This window comes from Procambarus clarkii, chromosome 48 (genome assembly GCF_040958095.1).
Source record: "Procambarus clarkii isolate CNS0578487 chromosome 48, FALCON_Pclarkii_2.0, whole genome shotgun sequence".
Lineage (NCBI taxonomy): Eukaryota > Metazoa > Arthropoda > Malacostraca > Decapoda > Cambaridae > Procambarus > Procambarus clarkii.
The window spans coordinates 10,007,744-10,026,656 of record NC_091197.1 but is presented as its reverse complement, the minus strand read 5'-3'; the positions used below and the strand labels follow the sequence as shown (position 1 = coordinate 10,026,656).

Here is an 18,913-nt window from a genome sequence, read left to right as displayed (position 1 = left end):
GCAAAGAACAACCAAACAATTACACCAGAGCCTGCAAGAACAACCAAACAATTACACAAGAGCCTGCAAAGAACAACCAAACAATTACACTAGAGCCTGCAAAGAACAACCAAACAAGTACACCAGAGCCTGCAAGAACAACCAAATAATTACACCAGAGCCTGTAAGAACAACCAAACAATTACACCAGAGTCTGCAAAGAACAACCAAACAATTACACTAGAGCCTGCAAGAACAACCAAACAATTACACTAGAGCCTGCAAGAACAACCAAACAATTACACTAAGAGCCTGCAAGAACAACCAAACAATTACATCCCAATTGTGGAAAATATCCACTTAAGAAAGAGTATAGCATATCTTAGTTACATTAGGCCTATAATAGTATAATAGATCAAGAGACCATAGACCAACATGGTCTATATTAGAGCACATGGGCTTTGCCTGGCTATGTTGACATCCCAGAGAGCAGAGAGTATGCTGGTTAGTATGCTGGTTAATATGCTGGGTTAAGCATATTTTCTCCCTATTTTGATGTCACACGATACAGACATCAGTAATTGTTCTTACCACGATATTTAAATAAACCCAATGACCAAAATAAATCAATAAATAGTAAACTGTTAAGCAAATATATTGAGTAAACTTGGTGTATAAAATTCATGTTTAAATCGACCGGGCGTCATACACGCCATCTGGGCGGCGGGCGGCCACACTACCAACCACAACACCACCAAGACAATACTTCGCCACGGGCGGCAAGATCTGAAATCAAGCCCCTTATCACCCCGCTGTGGACCTTTGGTGCACTAACTCGAATTTAAATATATTTGAGACATATAGTTGTTTCTAAAGGTGGAACATCATAGTTGTGGGACAATAGTGTTTTGTAATAGATGTTAGAATAGTGGACACGTCAATCTCTTCTACTCATTCCTATCTCCTCCTCCTCCTCCTTCCTTCTTTGGTTAGCCAACCCTTCATCCCATCTTCTATCACTCTCCGCTTCCCTCTTTTGGCTTTTGTTCTTCTCCACCTCACCCTTGTTCTCTTGGCCTGTTCTTCATACTCCTTCCCCCTCACCTTCCTTTCATATGTTCCATTCCCTTTCTCCCCTTTACACCTGACCCCAGTGCCACCCCTGACCCCAGTGCCACCCCCCCCTGACCCCAGTGCCGCCACCCCCCCTGACCCCAGTGCCACCCCCCCTGACCCCAGTGCCACCCCCCCTGACCCCTAAGAGATGGGCACCCTGGCACCCAGGCACCCAGGCTCAGTCACCAGTCCCTGACCCCTGAGAGATGAGCACCCAGGCACCGGGTTAATTAGGTGCACTCAGCTAAGTGCCTCTTACCTATAATCTGATCAGAGAGCGGATAATTCACGTCCAGGTATTTCCAGCACGAGAGAGAGGAGAAGCACGACAGTCTGTCCACGAGCTTAGACGGGTGCTGGTCACGTGTGATGCTGTCTACCGAATGTTGCGCAGCGAGGTCACGATGTTGCGCAGCGAGGCATCGAAGTTGCGCAGCGAGGCATCGAAGTTGCGCAGCGAGGCATCGAAGTACCTCGAGTTTGATAATGGATAACAGTTTTCTAACAGTTAAATAATTTTTTTTTGTGATAATGTGATGCAGGAACGCCATGAGGGGAGATGTTGTTGAGTAGGGGTGCATGGGGGGGGGGGGAGAGGGGGTTGTGGGAAGGGTAAGAAACCCAGCCTCCACCCCCTCCCCACCCTACCACCTCCCTTCACCCCTGTCCCTTCCTTCCTTCGCCCGGAGACACTAAATAAAAAAACACACACACACCAAACATGCATCACACACAACCCAGCCTAAAGACCTTGAAGTTCGTGCATAGAAAGAAGTCCATATTGAGATGCATTAATTTATTCTAATCTCACGCATTTTTTAACAACATTGTCGACATCGTTAAAAAAAAAAGAAGTTACTTAGTAGGGTAGAAGCCGGGTTGGTAATTAGGCCAAAGTTGTGGGTTCCTGAATTAATTACGCTCAGGGGAACTTGCCTAAGGATGGTGAAGTCAATCACCGGCCGACTGCTATACTGAACGTGAAGGGTCTTAATAAGAGCAGCCGGAAGGTGAAGGGTTTATTATATATATATATATATATATATATATATATATATATATATATATATATATATATATATATATATATATATGTTTACAAGAAAGACTGCTACCAAAATATACTAATTATATATTATATATATCGAGAGCGAGAGAGAGAGAGAGAGAGAGAGAGAGAGAGAGAGAGAGAGAGAGAGAGAGAGAGAGAGAGAGAGAGAGAGGGAGAGAGAGACAGTCCAACCATTCAAGGACACAAGTCACTGCTGTGGCTTACAGTGATCCGAGTCCTCAGTTTAACAACGACCGTCGAATGACTGGGTCAGCTGAAGCGGGTGTAACAGTGCCACAATCTGACCCTTATACCTTCCCTCTCAGGTAAATGACCTTTGACCCAGAAGGAAGCTGTACGCCATCAAACAACTGTACGTTTCATGTCAAACTAGTTTGCCTGTTTATCGACGGAGGAAAATGAAGATTTTTGACTTCAAGTGTGTGTGTGTGTGTGTGTGTGTGTGTGTGTGTGTGTGTGTGTGTGTGTGTGTGTGTGTGTGTGTGTGCACGCAGGCTCCTACGGACTCGTGGGAGGTTACATGTATCCCTATTGTGAGGATTCAGGAAACTGTAGTGGAGTATTTGAGTGATGTAGTTCTATAACTCCGTCTCTGGGCGTTGTAGTACTATGTTCAATGTAGTTTAACACTGAAGAGTGTACAGCTCCCGGAGTTTCATGTGTATTCCTATACACAACTTTAGTACACTATATAGGTACATATAACTATATAGGTTTAGTACACTCAGGAGTACAATATATAGCCTGGCTGGACAGTATAGGTGATATAGTGAAGGTTACTTTGAGATGATTTTGGGGCTTTAGCGTCTCCGCGGCCCGGTCCTCGACCAGGCCTCCTCCCGGGTAGTAGGGGAGATGGAAACATAGCCTCCTGAGGGGGGGGGGATAGGCCTAAAGCAAAGTACCAATCCCTGCAGCGTTCACAACACGTTGTCACAGTGTCACCAGCGGCAATATATACTACCAGGTAACTCGTCACCAGAGCAAAAACTATATTTTCCACATGTGATATTAAACTCATTCCTATATGAACGGAAACTTCGAGCGGGGAGAGTCTACCTTCCTTGGCCTCCTGCAGGGAGAGTCTACCCTCCCTGGCCTCCTACAGGGAGAGTCTACCCTCCCTGGCCTCCTGCAGGGAGAGTCTACCCCTCCCTGGCCTCCTACAGGGAGAGTCTACCCTCCCTGACCTCCTACAGGGAGAGTCTACCCTCCCTGGCCTCCTGCAGGGAGAGTCTACCCCTCCCTGGCCTCCTACAGGAAGTCAGGAGTCAACAAGGGTGCCGAGCAAGGACGGACAAAACGCACCCTACAGACCATGCTTATAAGAACCAATGGGCCCCGAGTTTTACCTGAAGGCAATTCGGTTGTTGGACATTATATACACAATCCCTGTGACTGCTGTTCAGCTTCTCACTCCGATAAATCCCATCTACATAATTACTTTCATATACAAACACTCTCGTCTCATGTTAAGATATTTTTTTTATCCAATTTCCCCCCCCCAAAAAAATTTATACCTGTAATGTCACAATAATGTAATGTCACATGTTCAGAGAAATAAGGCTCATGTACGCCTTTTTTTTGGCCATTTGGGTTAAGTGATGTAGAGTGTGGCTACTTCCTGGACTGGTGACCACTCACATGATCTAGCCCTTTAACCTCATAGAGAATAACTCGGTATTTCTCGAGAGTGGATTGTATGACAGATGATTGTGTGAACAATGGGTTGTGTTTAAACTTTTAATTTTCTTCTTATTTACAGAGAAAACGTGAGGTAGATATACTCTTTAACAGCGAAAACGGGAAGATGTTAAACTCTTAAACAGCAAAAACGGGAAGATGGTAAACTCTTAAACAGCGAAAACGGGAAGATGGTAAACTCTTAAACAACGAAAACGGGAAGATGGTAAACACTTATACAGAGAAAAAGCGAAGATCGTATACTCCTATACACAGTATACTCCAATACACATCTGTACTGGAGTCTACACAGTATACACAAATACAGATAAAATTGGAAGATGAAATATTCTAAAACAGAGAAAACGGGAAGCTGTATACACCAATACAGAGAAAATGGGAAGATGATATATTCTAAAACAGAGAAAACGGGAAGCTGGTATACTCCAGTACAGAGAAAATGGGAAAATGAGATATTCTAATACAGAGAAAACGGGAAGCAAACACTCACAGTTCAAGTAGAGGACGACGGTAGCCAAGACGACCACAACGACCACCAGAAGGCTGAGAACGACGACTAGTAGTGAACACCACCTCTTCTCCCCCACTCCCCCTGCCCCCTCCACCCTCACCCCCTCTCCAACACCCCCACCACCTCCCCCTCCTCCTCCATCTTGCTCCCCACTAGCTGTACTCTCCATCACTCTCTCCCCACCACCATCAAATCTCCCCCCGCCTCCTCCTCCTTCTCTGGAGTCGAGGTTGTCCTTCTGAGGGTGGAGGTACTGGTGTGGAGGGTGCTGCTGGAGGTGGAGGGTGGGTGGAGGCTGGGCGGACGGGTGGTAGTCGTACTCAGTGTAGCCAGGCACGGGGTCGTAACTGTAACTGCTGTAGTAGGCGTACTTTCCATTGGGCTGACTCGTCCCTCGACTGGTGGGGAGTTTCTCCATGTTTCGGTGCTGTTTTTCTCCCCTCCCTGCGGCGATGGCTAGGGTATTCAACGCTGTGGTGGGGATTCTATTGGTCACCCAATGCTGTAGTGGTGATTCTATAGGTCACCCAATGTTGTATTGGTGTTTCTATAGGTCACCCAACGCTGTAGTGGTGATTCTATAGGTCACCCAACAATGTAGGGGTGATTCTATAGGTCACCCAATGCTGTAGTGGTGATTCTATAGGTCACCCAACACTGTAGGGGTGATTCTATAGGTTACCCAATGCTGTAATGGTGATTCTACAGGTCACCCAACACTGTAGTGGTGATTCTATGGACCACTTAACACTGTAGTGGTGATTCTATAGGTCACCCACACTGTAGTGGTGATTCTATAGGTCACCCAACACTGTAGTGGTGATTCTATAGGTCACCCACACTGTAGTGGTGATTCTATAGGTCACCCACACTGTAGTGGTGATTCTATAGGTCACCCACACTGTAGTGGTGATTCTATAGGTCACCCACACTGTAGTGGTGATTCTATAGGTCACCCAACACTGTAAGAGTGACACTAGACCACTCAACACAAGCAGTGGCTAAACGCAACTCAACATAGTGTGTGAGTGTGTTGAGCTGGGTCACACTTGCGGCTTTGTAACACACTACTCGAGGGAATAAAGTTATCCACAAGAGTGAACCCAATTACTAGTTGCACTCTGGTGAAGTCTGGCACTATAGTACTAGCACTCTAGTGCGTCGAGCACCGAGTGCCAGAAACAGGTTCAGCACTTACACACACACACCAGCACTTACACTTTTCACAGGATCAAAACCCCACTTTTCACAGGATCAAAACCCCACTTTTCACAGGATCAAAACCCCACTTTTCACAGGATCAAAACCCCACTTTTCACAGGATCAAAACCCCACTTTTCACAGGATCAAAACACTATTTCTCTCTCGACACAATAATGATTAACCAAAAAAAAATCACCGTTTAGAACTATGCGTTGTGTTCAATGCAGAACTTAAATAAAATAGTCGTTTAGAAAACACAATGATACTTTCACCTTGACATCATCAGAACTATAATAACGTGTGGCTGAGGTCACTTATAAACCAGCAAATACGAACACACAACTTTCAAGCTGAGTTTCTAACAGTTGTCAAATTGTCAACAAATTTGTTTTTTTTTTTTTCAGATTCGACACTCATTGTGCAACACTTGTGTATTGTTCTGCACTCATATTCACTCGCGGGAGTGTCTACTTCCCACGCAACACTCGCTCCAGTCACCTGAAATGGAAGAAGATTTCCATTAATGATTAAAGAAAAACTCCAAAACAACCAGACGCTAGAGAAGAACATCAGAAGAAAATAGTCAGAAATCGAAAAAGATTACGAAAACATTGATAAATAATATATATATATATATATATATATATATATATATATATATATATATATATATATATATATATATATATATATATATATATATATATATATATATATTCTCAGGAAACAAACAAGCTCTGCTTCACAACACAACACTGGCATGCCAAGTTGTGGTTGTTTTCCAGTGTTGGATTAGGAGGCGGGGTGCTGGCTTCCTCCGTGGCCAGTGGTGGGGTGGGATGGGTTGTTGTAGTGGGGACGGAAGAGGGGGGTGAGATGGTAGAGGGGAGTTAACAGTAGTCGGGAGAAGATGATGGAATGGTGGAAAAGAGAGGGAAGGGGGGGGACTTGAGAAAAGGGTGAACACAGTAGGAGAGAATGAGAGAAGGAGGCAGGAGGGAAGGAATGACAAGACGTGTACAGGAAGACGGAAGGGGGTCACTTCTGAAGGAGCTATGGGAAGGGATGGATCATGGAAGGGACACTTGTGAAGGGAGGGACGACTCAACGGAAGGGGATTCGCGTGACCCCAGAATACGAGTTATGACCATTGAATCTCCCTTGTATACTCCACAATATACATTATACTCACTATACACAGTAAACTCAATGAGTTAGACAATGACACAAAATCAACACTTAAGTCCCCCAAAGGCATCCCAATTGACTCCTTAGCCAGGCACTGAATTCTGTCCTACATTAACTTTCCATACATCTCCAGGAAGTTTTCTATGAAAGGGACTGTTGTTCAAACTGTTCAAACTGAACAGTAATTGTTCAAACTGTTCAAACTGTTCAGACACAGAGCATACCGCTCTAAATAAATCCTGAATACAATGTATATATATATATATATACACAGTATCTTGAGAGAGGATGTATAGTTTACATCCGAAAGTTTTGGAGTCTTTGATACATTTATACATATATAGTTTGGGTGATTCCTTCATCTGCATTAAATAATGTAAAACTGACTATCAAAATATTGGATTAACCGTGATCCGTAGCACTCGTGGACGCAGATCAACAAATCTTTCAATACCTCTTTGTTGTAAGACTCACTGACGCGCTCGTCAAGCTTCCTGAATACTGGTATAAGTCGATGGTAATTGATGAAGCAGGTATCCAACGAAGTTATAATTGGGTTACTGCTCTAAGCTGTTCAGGGGCTGTATAGCAGTACCACTGCTACTGCTACTGCTGCTACTGTCACAGCAGCAGCAGCAGCAGCACCAGCAACACCAGCAGCAGCAGCATCAGCAGCAGCAGCAGCAGCAGCAGCAGCAGCAGCAGCAGCAGCAGCAGCACCAGCAACACCAGCAGCATCAGCAGCAGCAGCAGCAGCAGCATCAGCAGCAGCAGCAGCAGCAGCAGCAGCAGCAGGTGGAAACGAATAACTCAAGCAGGGACAAAAACCAATTAAAAGCAGGGGGTAAAAAAAAATTCCAAATGAAGCCAGCGAAGGGGAAAGACAAGATAATGGCCTCACTAAACACAGGAAACAGAGGAGAGAACGAGTTCAAACAATTAGTGAGGAAGTTGAAGCCTGGAACAGCTGGCCAAGCGAAAACTAATATGACAAGGGGGAAGGAGTAGAGAGGTGGGAGGGGTAAAGCCTTTGCAATTACTAAAAGTTGTAAGGAATTCTTTAGACAGGAGCTGGGAATGTTCTAAATAGGACTTATTGCGAGAGTAGAGACACATAGGGGAAAATGATACGAGATTCTTCATAGTGAACTGTAGGTTGCACCCTTTATTTTCTAGCTTAACGGAGCTAAAACAGCTATGAGAATGCCTATATGCACCCATAGACATGCACGTACACGCCCCCCCCCCACACACACACGCGCACACACACACACACACACACACACCAAACAACAGGTACAAGAAGCAGGTCCACAATATTCATACCCTCGATTAAGGTCGACCAGAACGACCTTCCAACCATTGCCTTGCTCCCTCCGGGGGCGCTCCCCCGGACTCACTGGGGTAATCAGCCGGGCCTCTTTGGATACCACCACCACTACCAAGTACCCCCCGAAGTCTTACATGGCGGTGTTAGCATCAATATAGTGCTACGCTCGTCGGCGTATACGCGTGTGCTCTATGAATATCTCACCTCGATCTAAGTGGAGGAAATTGAGAGAGAGAGAGAGAGAGAGAGAGAGAGAGAGAGAGAGAGAGAGAGAGAGAGAGAGAGAGAGAGAGAGAGAGAGAGAGAGAGAGAGAGACACAGCCACAGCCTCCAGTAAACCTCCAGAATACAGCTGTATTCTGTATATTTCTAGGTCCTTGAGAGGGTAGTAAGATGCCTCCTAGCCTCTCCAGGCAACATATACAAGGCATGGACTAAGAAATACACCGTCTTCAGTTTACCTTGTGTGAATTACACTGCCTTTCTACTTGCAATTTGAAATTGATCAAATGTCAAGTTGAATAATGGTTTATATAAATATAGATGTTATGTTACAGAATACAGGAACCACGTTTGTCTAGCAGGAGCACTGGTTAAATACAGTGATGACCTATCATGGAAGAAACAAGAAGTAACGGGAGTATAGTACCAACAGAAGCCGCAGTAGCAACAGCAGTAGCAGCAGCAGCAGGAGCAACAGCAGCAAGAGAAGGAGCAGCAGGAGCAGAAGCAACAGTAGCAGGAGTAGTAGCAACAGTAGCAGCAACAGCAGAAGCAACATCATCAACAGGAGCAGCAACAACAGGAGCAGCAACAACAGGAGCAGCAACAACAACAGATACAAAGCGGTGTTAACAACATGCATATTTAATAAACAACAGTTACTCTGATTTCCACTTACGCAGATGAAAATTTGGGCGCCCATTTGTCCTCAGTGTTGCATAGCAAGACGATACACTGTACCTTAGTGTCCGTTGCATTTCTGTGCCTTTTGTAACATGCATTTTCTAACCGTGAATTCTCTAACCGTGCATTCTCTAGCCGTGCATTCTCTAACCGTGCATTCGGTGGTCACATATACTGTAACTTTGCATTCTGAAACTCTGTATACTGTCGGTGTAAGTTAAAAAAAAACATTTGTTCCCGTCTAGGTATCCCTTTACAAAAGTTCTACGTGAATGCTATTGAGAAGAAAGTTCTTTTGACATGGTCCTAACTTCTTGACGTGTACAGTAAGTGTGTTGTTGACATGTGGGATCTGACGTGGCACGCTTGAGGCTGCAGCTTCAGGAAGCTTAAGTGAAATAAGCTTTCCCGTCTCACCCCATCACACAGCTTCCCCGTCTCACCCCAGCACACAGCTTCCCATTTCCACACACACACCCTCTTCATACCGAACTATCCTTTCCCTTTCGACACCCATCTCTCTTCCCTCTCCATCCCCCCCCCTTCTGCTGCACCACATACCCTTCCCATATTCAACCCATTCACCATCTCAGTCTCTCCCATCTTAGTAGCCATTTTTCCTACATTTTCTCTATCACTTTGACCAAAAGGTTGTGGCCTGAATGCAGGTCGGTCATCTGAACATCCGTTTTAAAAATCAATATCTGAATTCACTTTTTTTTTATTAACATATTAGGTACATCTGCATTAGTGCAGCTACCCTAGACTATATGAAGTGGAGTACAGTGTGTCAAAAAAGCTAACTAGGTGATTTCACTAACATTTAAAGTAATGCTAAAGTCTATGGACTCGGGGCAGAACATTTCACATCTTCGGACTTCGTCAGGGTCAGACATTGGGGATGACCCATCCTTTGACCCTCCCGATAAAATGATCATTAATCCAATAAGGTTTAATGAGGCTGACCTGAAGTGTTCGACGACCCCCCACACGCAGCACGAATCACTAGTAAGCTGTTAGTGTGTGTGCGTGCGACCAATCGCCCCATTGGAACATTTAAGACAGTACCATTGGTACCGTAGCTCAGAAATCCCCAAATAGCTCACACGAAACAACAAATTTGTGATAGTTGTTTGATCCATGTCCGGTAACCACAGCAACTGACGACCATTCTATGAGAATCAGTTCAGCTCAACAATCAACATTTGTTCTTTCTCTCTCTCTCTCTCTCTCTCTCTCTCTCTCTCTCTCTCTCTCTCTCTCTCTCTCTCTGTCTCTGTCTCTGTCTCTGTCTCTGTCTCTCTCTCTGTCTCTCTCTCTGTCTCTCTCTCTGTCTCTCTCTCTCTGTCTCTCTCTCTCTCTCTCTCTCTCTCTCTCTCTCTCTCTCTCTCTCTGTCTCTCTCTCTGTCTCTGTCTATCTCTGTCTCTGTCTATCTCTGTCTGTCTCTGTCTGTCTCTGTCTCTGTCTCTCTCTCTCTCTCTCTCTCTCTCTCTCTCTCTCTGCCTCTCTCTCTCTCTCTCTCTCTCTCTCTCTCTCTCTCTCTCTCTCTCTCTCTCTCTCTCTCTCTCTCTCTCTCACTCTCTCTCTCTCTCTCTCACTCTCTCTCTCTCTCTCACTCTGCCTCATGTAGGTCCTGTAAACCGCTCAAGCGTGTAAACTCACAATTGTTATCCCTGCAACCACAGCAGAGTTTGCGCAGAACATTGCATCAGTGACCATTGCAATACAACCTATGCATTATAGAAAGTAATCAGAATGTAATCGTCAGTCTGTGGACGCGACTCTTGCATTACAAAAAAAAACCGACTTGCAAACATGCCACTATTATGCTTCCGGACCATTGTTATGCATTTTGTGGGATAGACTGTGTCCCCTGGTTTATGTTTACTGGTGTGCATTAATGTATGTATATATGAATGTATGCAAGCATGTATAAATACATTGTTGTAGTTATGGTTGTACGTGCTATCACAGGCCCTATTTTTATTTGTTTTACTGTTCTAGTATCGTTCGAGGATGGCGGAGAGGCGAGTGAATGAACATTGGCAGAAGTGATTGAAGATTGGTAGCTTCGGTAGTCTCTTACGGACCCCGCCAACGTGAACAGTTATGAGAAATTTATGGAATCGTTTATCAACAATTTGCAGCTTATCCTCATAAACAACCTGTCCCCAGGCCTGGCTCGTTAAAGCAGCGGCAGTCCCCTTAGACGCATTCATCAATTTTCACGCATTGAGTATTAAAAAACACTGTTCATATATAAATTATTATTATATATATATATATATATATATATATATATATATATATATATATATATATATATATATATATATATATATATATATATATATATATATATATATAGTAACATCCCCCCCCCCCAAATGGTATTGCAAGAAAGAGTACACAGAGTGCTAACGTATCCCCTCTTCGTTACACAACAACGTAAGATGTCCCTGAAAGTAACGATTCCGCAAAGACGTTTTAATATTTTAAAGATTAATAATGAAATAAAACGCTCAAGCTTAGTATATATCATCTCCTGGACTGCCGTGTATCCATATCATAATAAACATCAAAATAATAGTTGTAAAAGACTCGAAGAAGACTATGAAGAAAGTTAGTCTCCAGAAATAAGAAGAACAGAAGAGGTTTTTTTCCCCTCTAAGCAAGATCAGAAAGAAAGACGCTGTGGGGAAGAGGTGATGTTTTTCTTGCCTAATGAGTCCTTAATTTGTGTTGACGAAACTGTGGAAGTCTACTACCAAGGAGATTTTGGAGTATGGGAAGAGAGAGAGAGAGAGAGAGAGAGAGAGAGAGAGAGAGAGAGAGAGAGAGAGAGAGAGAGAGAGAGAGAGAGAGAGAGAGAGAGAGAGAGAGAGAGAGAACAGGCAGACAGACAAACAGACAATAAACCAATACAGTTACAGTAACTCTTCTGAAACTGTACATAAGATCCAGTAGGCACCGACATATAGATACAGTACCTTCCTGTAACCAAACATGTGGTCCAGCTGTCTGTAATACAATATAACAACTCGATTCCTCACTCAGATAAGCATCAATAACACCTGAGTTGCAGTTTAACACACACACACACACACACACACACACACACACACACACACACACACACACACACACACACACACACACACACACACAGGCATATAGTTAAGGGGAAGAAATGGTACATTCAAACAAACGAAGGAATTCGGCAAAGGTAGAACGGTTGCTTGATGGAAGAATGTCGTGAGAGCGACAGGCTTCAGGCAGCAGTAGGCAGCACAAGCAGCAGGTACCAACAGGTAGCAGCACACACACACACACACACACTCATACACCCACGTGGCGGCTGAGTGCCTTCAGCACCTCAGTGTTACTGAAAAACCTCGAAAGGACGACACTGGAAATTATAACAGTTGATTCTAACTTCTCAAGTCACTTAAGAGGTGACGACTAACCTAATATTCGGGGGGGGGGGGGGGGGAGGGGGAAGGGGCAATGAATTTTGAAGTAATAGATCTTCACCTATGTCCACAAGGCAACCTCAATTAGTGAATATTTTGAGCGTAGTGATCTCTATCTCTCTCTCTCTCTCTGGTTGAATCGAGGCTGCGTATTGATTCCTGGCGTCTTGCCGCGTTACGGAGGGAAAATTATCTGGGAATGAGGGCTGGCGACCTCAGCAGACGCCTTGGGAGAACCAGTTAGCAGAGTCTCAAAACGCGTCTTGACTTAAGCTTTCTGGCCCTGAACGTCATCAATAAGAAAGTTGCACGCAACGTCACCGGGGCTGGACATCAATATGGAAAAGGATGTGTACTTGGGACGTTAAGATTGACACAGATAAGTCTCTCTGCAAGAGGTGACGGGTTCATACAGATCGTCTCAGGTACTGTCACACAAGCCATGAAGTGTGTGGAGTGAAAAAGGTGTGATTTTGGAGCGCAAGAGTTTACGAAGAACGTTGATCAATTAACTCCTTATCTTGAGATTATCTTGAGATGACTTCGGGGCTTTAGTGTCCCCGCGGCTCGGTCCTCGACCAGGCCTCCACTCCCAGGAAGCAGCCCGTGACAGCTGACTAACACCCAGGTACCTATTTTACTGCTAGGTAACAGGGGCATAGGGGGGGGGGGGGGTGGAAAGAAACTCTGCTCATTGTTTCTCGTTGGCGCCCGGGATCAACCCCGGGACCACAGGATCACAAGTCCAGCGTGCTGTCCGCTCGGCCGACCGGCACCCCTTGCCGAAGTATGTTTACACAAACACTCTCCATCTTTCTCAAGCCACAGAGGTGAGAAAACAGGGTTTCTGAAGACATATAAGGGGGGGGGGGGTTAACATTTGTAAATGATAGAGAGGAAGGAGCAATGGGCCATATAGCTACTTTGCTATACTCGCGATACACACCCCCATTAACGGTCACTCTTCGTGATACACCCCCATTAATGCTCACTTCTAACGGGACTCAATGGTCACCCATCCACAACCCGCACATATTGGCAGTCGTGACCGCAAGCCGAATCAGACAAGGCTGACAGCTGTCTGGGTTCTTCTGAAATAGCCATAGGGGGGAACTTAGCGACTAAAAGCCCGTGTAGATAATCTGCTTTTCTATCTTTTTCCTCCTCCTCCTCCTCCTCCTCCTATTCTTTCCCATCTTCCGTCCCCCCCCCTCTCCTACTCCTCTTTTCCTTCTTCCTCTTCCACCCTCCTCCACCTACTTTTCCATCCTTCCCGCCCCCCCCCCCGGCAACATAGCCAATGGTATGGAATTTCAAGACTAGAGTGAAAGAAGTTCCCTGTCGAGGAAGAAAAATTTCATCAAGTCTGCGGATGACACGAAAGTCGGGCGAATAGTCAACACGAATGACGACTCCCACGGACCTCCAGAAAGACCTCAACACACGGCAGACCTGGCCAGAAAAAAGGGGGGGGGGGTGGTGGCCGCTGAAGCTGACCGTTGATACGTGCAGGTGGACCCTTAACCGAGGCGCCAGTGGCTATATATACACGATGAGTAACGCAGATCAAAGATAGCCATTGGGGAAAAGAAAGATTTCTATTTTGGTTGGGGGAGGGGGGGAGGGGAGGGGAGGGGGGGATGGGAGGGGGGGGCAGAGGAGGGGGGGGAAGGGGAGGGGAGATGAGAGAGGAGGGGGGGGGGCGGATATACCTGCAGACATCAAGTTACCGAGGCTTGTAACAGATCAAATCCTCGTGTTGATAACTCCAGAAGCCATCAACCAGTATACGGACTAGCATATCTTCCTCCAGTCATACTCATTCTCCATGTTGTTATAGATTCAGCTACTCGGAACAAGTTCCAAGCAGCACGGGCTATGGTGAGCCCGTAGTGAACTTACCTGGCACAGGAGCGGTGCTGTGTATAGCCGCTCTTATTCTCCAGTTATACCTTACAGTTATACCTTGAGGCTCCTACTCCTTACTTCCTCCATCACTTCGGCTCATCGCAGTACAAAATGGATAGTTATCCTCGAAAAAAAATTTAACGTAAGGGCAATCTCGTTTAGTGAACGTTTTTCTGAATAGTGGTGGTCAACGTACTTACTGGTCAGCACAGCGATAATCTTTGATCAAATCCACAAGGGCCGTGACGTGGATTCGAACCTACGTCTTGGAGCGTCCCAGATGCTGCCTTAATCGTCTGGGTTATTGTGATTTCTGTGTGTGTAGCGATAATCTTTGTTCCTCGCTGAGTACCGAGTACGTCTTTCATCACAGATGGTTCAGTTATCAGTTCTTATCAACCAGGAGGCCTGGGCAAAGACCGGCGCGAGGAGACATTAATCCCCGGAACCAAAAAAAAATAATTTTTGTTTTTGTTTTATAACAATTGCAAGATAAGGCTGACCATACAGGTCGCTGTTATTTGCGATCACCCATACGGATCCAGGAAGCTGGTCGGGAACCGCACCTCGGAAACGTTGAGCCCCGGAATCATCACAAGGTAGCCGGAAGGTGCGAAGAGACGTTAATTAGGGTGTGTGGGAGAGAGACTGTAGGAGAGAGAACTGTAGAATGGAAGAGAGAGAGAGAGAGAGAGAGAGAGAGAGAGAGAGAGAGAGAGAGAGAGAGAGAGAGAGAGAGAGAGAGAGAGAGAGAGAGAGAGAGAGAGAGAAGAGAGAGAGAGAGAGAGAGAGAGAGAGAGAGAGAGAGAGAGAGAGAGAGAGAGAGAGAGAGAGAGAGAGAGAGAGAGAGAGAGAGAGAGAGAGAGAGAGAGAGAGAGAAATAAAAAAAACAGAGACAGAGAGTCGGAAAGTCAGAGACCCGCGCACAACCGGTTAGCCCCTCAAGTGTACATATGTATACACACATACATATACAGTACCAGCAACACACACAGTACCAACACCTCCCTGCAGCAAGAGTGCCACGAGAGCAGTGCCACGACCCCCATCGCTGCAGACTGGCACCAGTATTACGCCAAGATGAAGCACCAAATCACGCCATATTAAATCGGCCAAGCGTGTCATTAGCTACTGGCCCCCCCGAGGACCAATGAGAGCGCTGGGAGGCCAATCCCCCTGTCACTAAGTTCCGTCGATAATTCGCTGTAAAACACGCCTCTAAGGTAGCCAGTTCGCGGTAATGGTTTTTGAGCACGGGATCTGTGGGCGTCTTGGAGGGTGAGGAGGGAGTGTTGAGCAGCCGTCGACAGGAAGGGTGTATAGCAGGTCACACAGGGAACAAAACATCACCTAAGGAGTCATGCAACATGCAACATCTAAGTCATGCAACACCCTAAACCAGATCCCATCCTGTGTTGGGATCCCATTAAATGAGAAAGCCGATGAAACTGCTGAATTAGCAACTCGTTATCCCTCCACAAAACAATCCAACCCAGCCTAGAGTATATAAAAAAAAACACCTTCACCACAAAACACTTACACCTCAACAAAGCCTATCTACACCAGAGAGTAGCAGAAGGCTCACCCTCTGCAGTATGGCATCTTCAGGCCACCAAGTTAGAAAGGTTAAACACCCCAAAAGGAATCCACAGGGAAATAGCATTTCGGTTATAGACTACGTCTAGATTACAGATGCAACTGGGAGATTGGTGAACCCCGACAGAGGGAGTGCATCTTCTGCCAATCACAGAAAAGCCACTACTTCACTATTTCCTGGAATGTGAAGCAACCAACGACCTTAGAAGAGCTTTAAGAGTCCCCGATTCTTGCAGTAACCACCCTGAAGCCATCAACACTGCCACTCTTCTGGTAATGAAAAGTGTCCAGCAGCTGGACACCCTCGTAAAGACTGTCAAGCACTATCCTCCCCCGCGATAGCAGCCACGTAGCAAGGAATGACGATTTAAAATCAAGCTCGGCACGACCAAAAATCACATTCACTCCAAAAATATCTACCACCTACGGGCTACTCATGCCCGTGCCACCTCTTGAGTGGCTTAATCTTCACCAATCAAGTCACACATGCAACAAGTCACTCGGGGAGCAGAAAGCCACTCAGGGGTAAAAAATCTCACAAGATCACATAATGGGGACACAGATCCCTTTCCCTTCACCACTTTTCTCAACCCCTTCAACACCATTCCCTTTCACTCACCACGTTCCCTATCATCCACCAAGTCCCCCCTATACCCCTCACCCCTCCTCTTCATCACCCTCCTCTCATCCGTGTATAACCATTTTCACTAAATGCTGCTGGCTTCCGTGTTGTGGGCTGGAGGCCTATTAACGTCTAAAGGGTAATTAAGGGCACCACAGTTGCTTACTGACCAGCCAACAAGAGTGCCACAACTCTCCACACACAGGGGTATATTCACACTTCAGTAAAGTTCGGTGTTTTCATACCGAAAGCAGAACGCATTTGCTCACGAAATACTGTGTTGAGTGGTAAACTACACAAGAAAAACTATCATCTAATTATCATGTAGGAAATATGCTACACACGCAAACACATACACCATATTATATATATATATATATATATATATATATATATATATATATATATATATATATATATATATATATATATATATATATATATATATATTTATAAATTCATACAAGCATTAAGTCATAACACGGCGAAAATACTGTATATTTCTTGACATTTTGGAGGACAACTAAAAATGCAATTTGCAAGCAGAGGAAAGAAAGTGTGAGAGTTAAGAGTGAGGGTTGAGACGAGGTGTTGCATCCTGGGAGAGGGGGGAAAAAAAAACCCACACACAGCTGTTTCAAAGTGGAAGTGAGGATGGGGGAATAAACCCAATTATCTTCGCGGAAAGTATAAGGGGCCCCTCAAGACGGGAGAGCGGAGGAAGAGGAGAAATTACTGTGTAAATTTTTGTAGTTAGGATAAGGTGAAGCGGAGGAGTATGGGAGGGGGGGGGGAGGGGGATGGGGGGGAGGTGGGGGGGGGCTTTGGGGGGATTACGGGGGTTTGGAAGCAGCACGGGGCAGTGTTTGGAAGGGGGGGGGGGGGTTGTTGGTAGTTCAATACCCAGGTTGTTGACATCACACTCGTTAAACCTCCTCCCGTTGTTTGACCTTTAGCAAGTAATTCATGTGTGTATAATTGGTCATTCATTCACTGTCCATTAATTGTTCACTGTCCGTCTTGTGTATGAATTAGGGAGCACTATAGCTTGGTCTGGTTTAAACCCATTCAACCACTTGGGCTGGACGGTAGAGCACGACGGTCTCGCTTCATGCAGGTCGGCGTTCAATCCCCCGACCGTCCACAAGTGGTTGGACACTATTCCATCCAATCCCAAATCCTCATCCTGACCCCCCTTTCCCAGTGCTATATAGTCGTAATGACTTGCAACATTCTCCTGATAGTTCCCTTCCCTCTCTCCTATACGCCACCCAATATATTCAACAGACCTATTTGTCTCAATCAGGCTTGCTGGCAGCCCATTCCACTCATCCTAAATCCTATTTCCATACCATTACCGCTCTGTATCCCCTGCTAAAGCGGGTTCTCGCAGCTCTGTGTCTTGTACCTACTGTTACGGGCACAGAGTTGGGTGAGGACTGGGCACGTGTGTGTGTGTGTGTTGATCTGTGAGCTGTGGTAGGCTACCACAGTGCGCTGTGGTAGGCTACCACAGTACGCTGTGGTAGGCAAGATGACGCTCCACGCCTTGTCACTGAATACAGTGTCAAACCTAGACGTATGCATCAATAAGGGCGTATATACATTATATACACGAATACTTGTGTGTGTGTATGTGTGTATGTAAATATATACCGAGAACGGTGTTTATTATTATACACAAATATCTGTTTATACACACTAAGACTGGAAACACCAGAACAACGGCTCACCTCAACTGCCTTGTTCCACCTATACCTGGCGGGTAACCCCCCCTCCCTCCCCCCCATCATTCATACGACCCAAAACATACACACACACACACATTAGGCGGGATCCAAGAGTCAATGCTCGATCCTGCAAGCACAAATACGTGAGTACACACACATACACACACACACACACATATACATACATACATACATACATACATACATACATACATACATACATACATACATACATACACACATACATACATACATACACACATACACACATAAATACACACCGATATCCAGGACGACTTAGACAACGGCATACACGATATTACATCGTATAAACATCCCAGGGTGATTACCATGTCTTTTTAGAAACCAATTTATTCTTGATAGCAGTAAGTGTTACTAATACCACGTGGAGGGGCCTTGTTACACTCCCCCACAACACAGTTACCAAGACCCCTGTACCCTGGTAACTGTTACCAAGACCCCTGTACCCTGGTAACTGTTACCAAGACCCCTGTACCCTGGTAACTGTTACCAAGACCCCTGTACCCTGGTAACAGTTACTAAGACCCCTGTA

The 18,913-nt window shown here is 45.4% G+C and overlaps 1 protein-coding gene across 1 annotated transcript in view; it reads right to left on the bottom strand.

Annotated features, from left to right (window-relative positions):
- The window catches only part of LOC123764756 (agrin), a 251,287-nt gene extending 246,812 nt beyond the window's left edge, over nucleotides 1–4,475 (bottom strand). Inside the window, exon 1 of the mRNA XM_069302593.1 lies at nucleotides 4,362–4,475. The gene's annotated coding sequence lies outside the window, so the exon portion shown is untranslated. The remainder of the gene's footprint in view (nucleotides 1–4,361) is intronic.
- Between the last annotated feature and the right edge of the window lie 14,438 nt (nucleotides 4,476–18,913).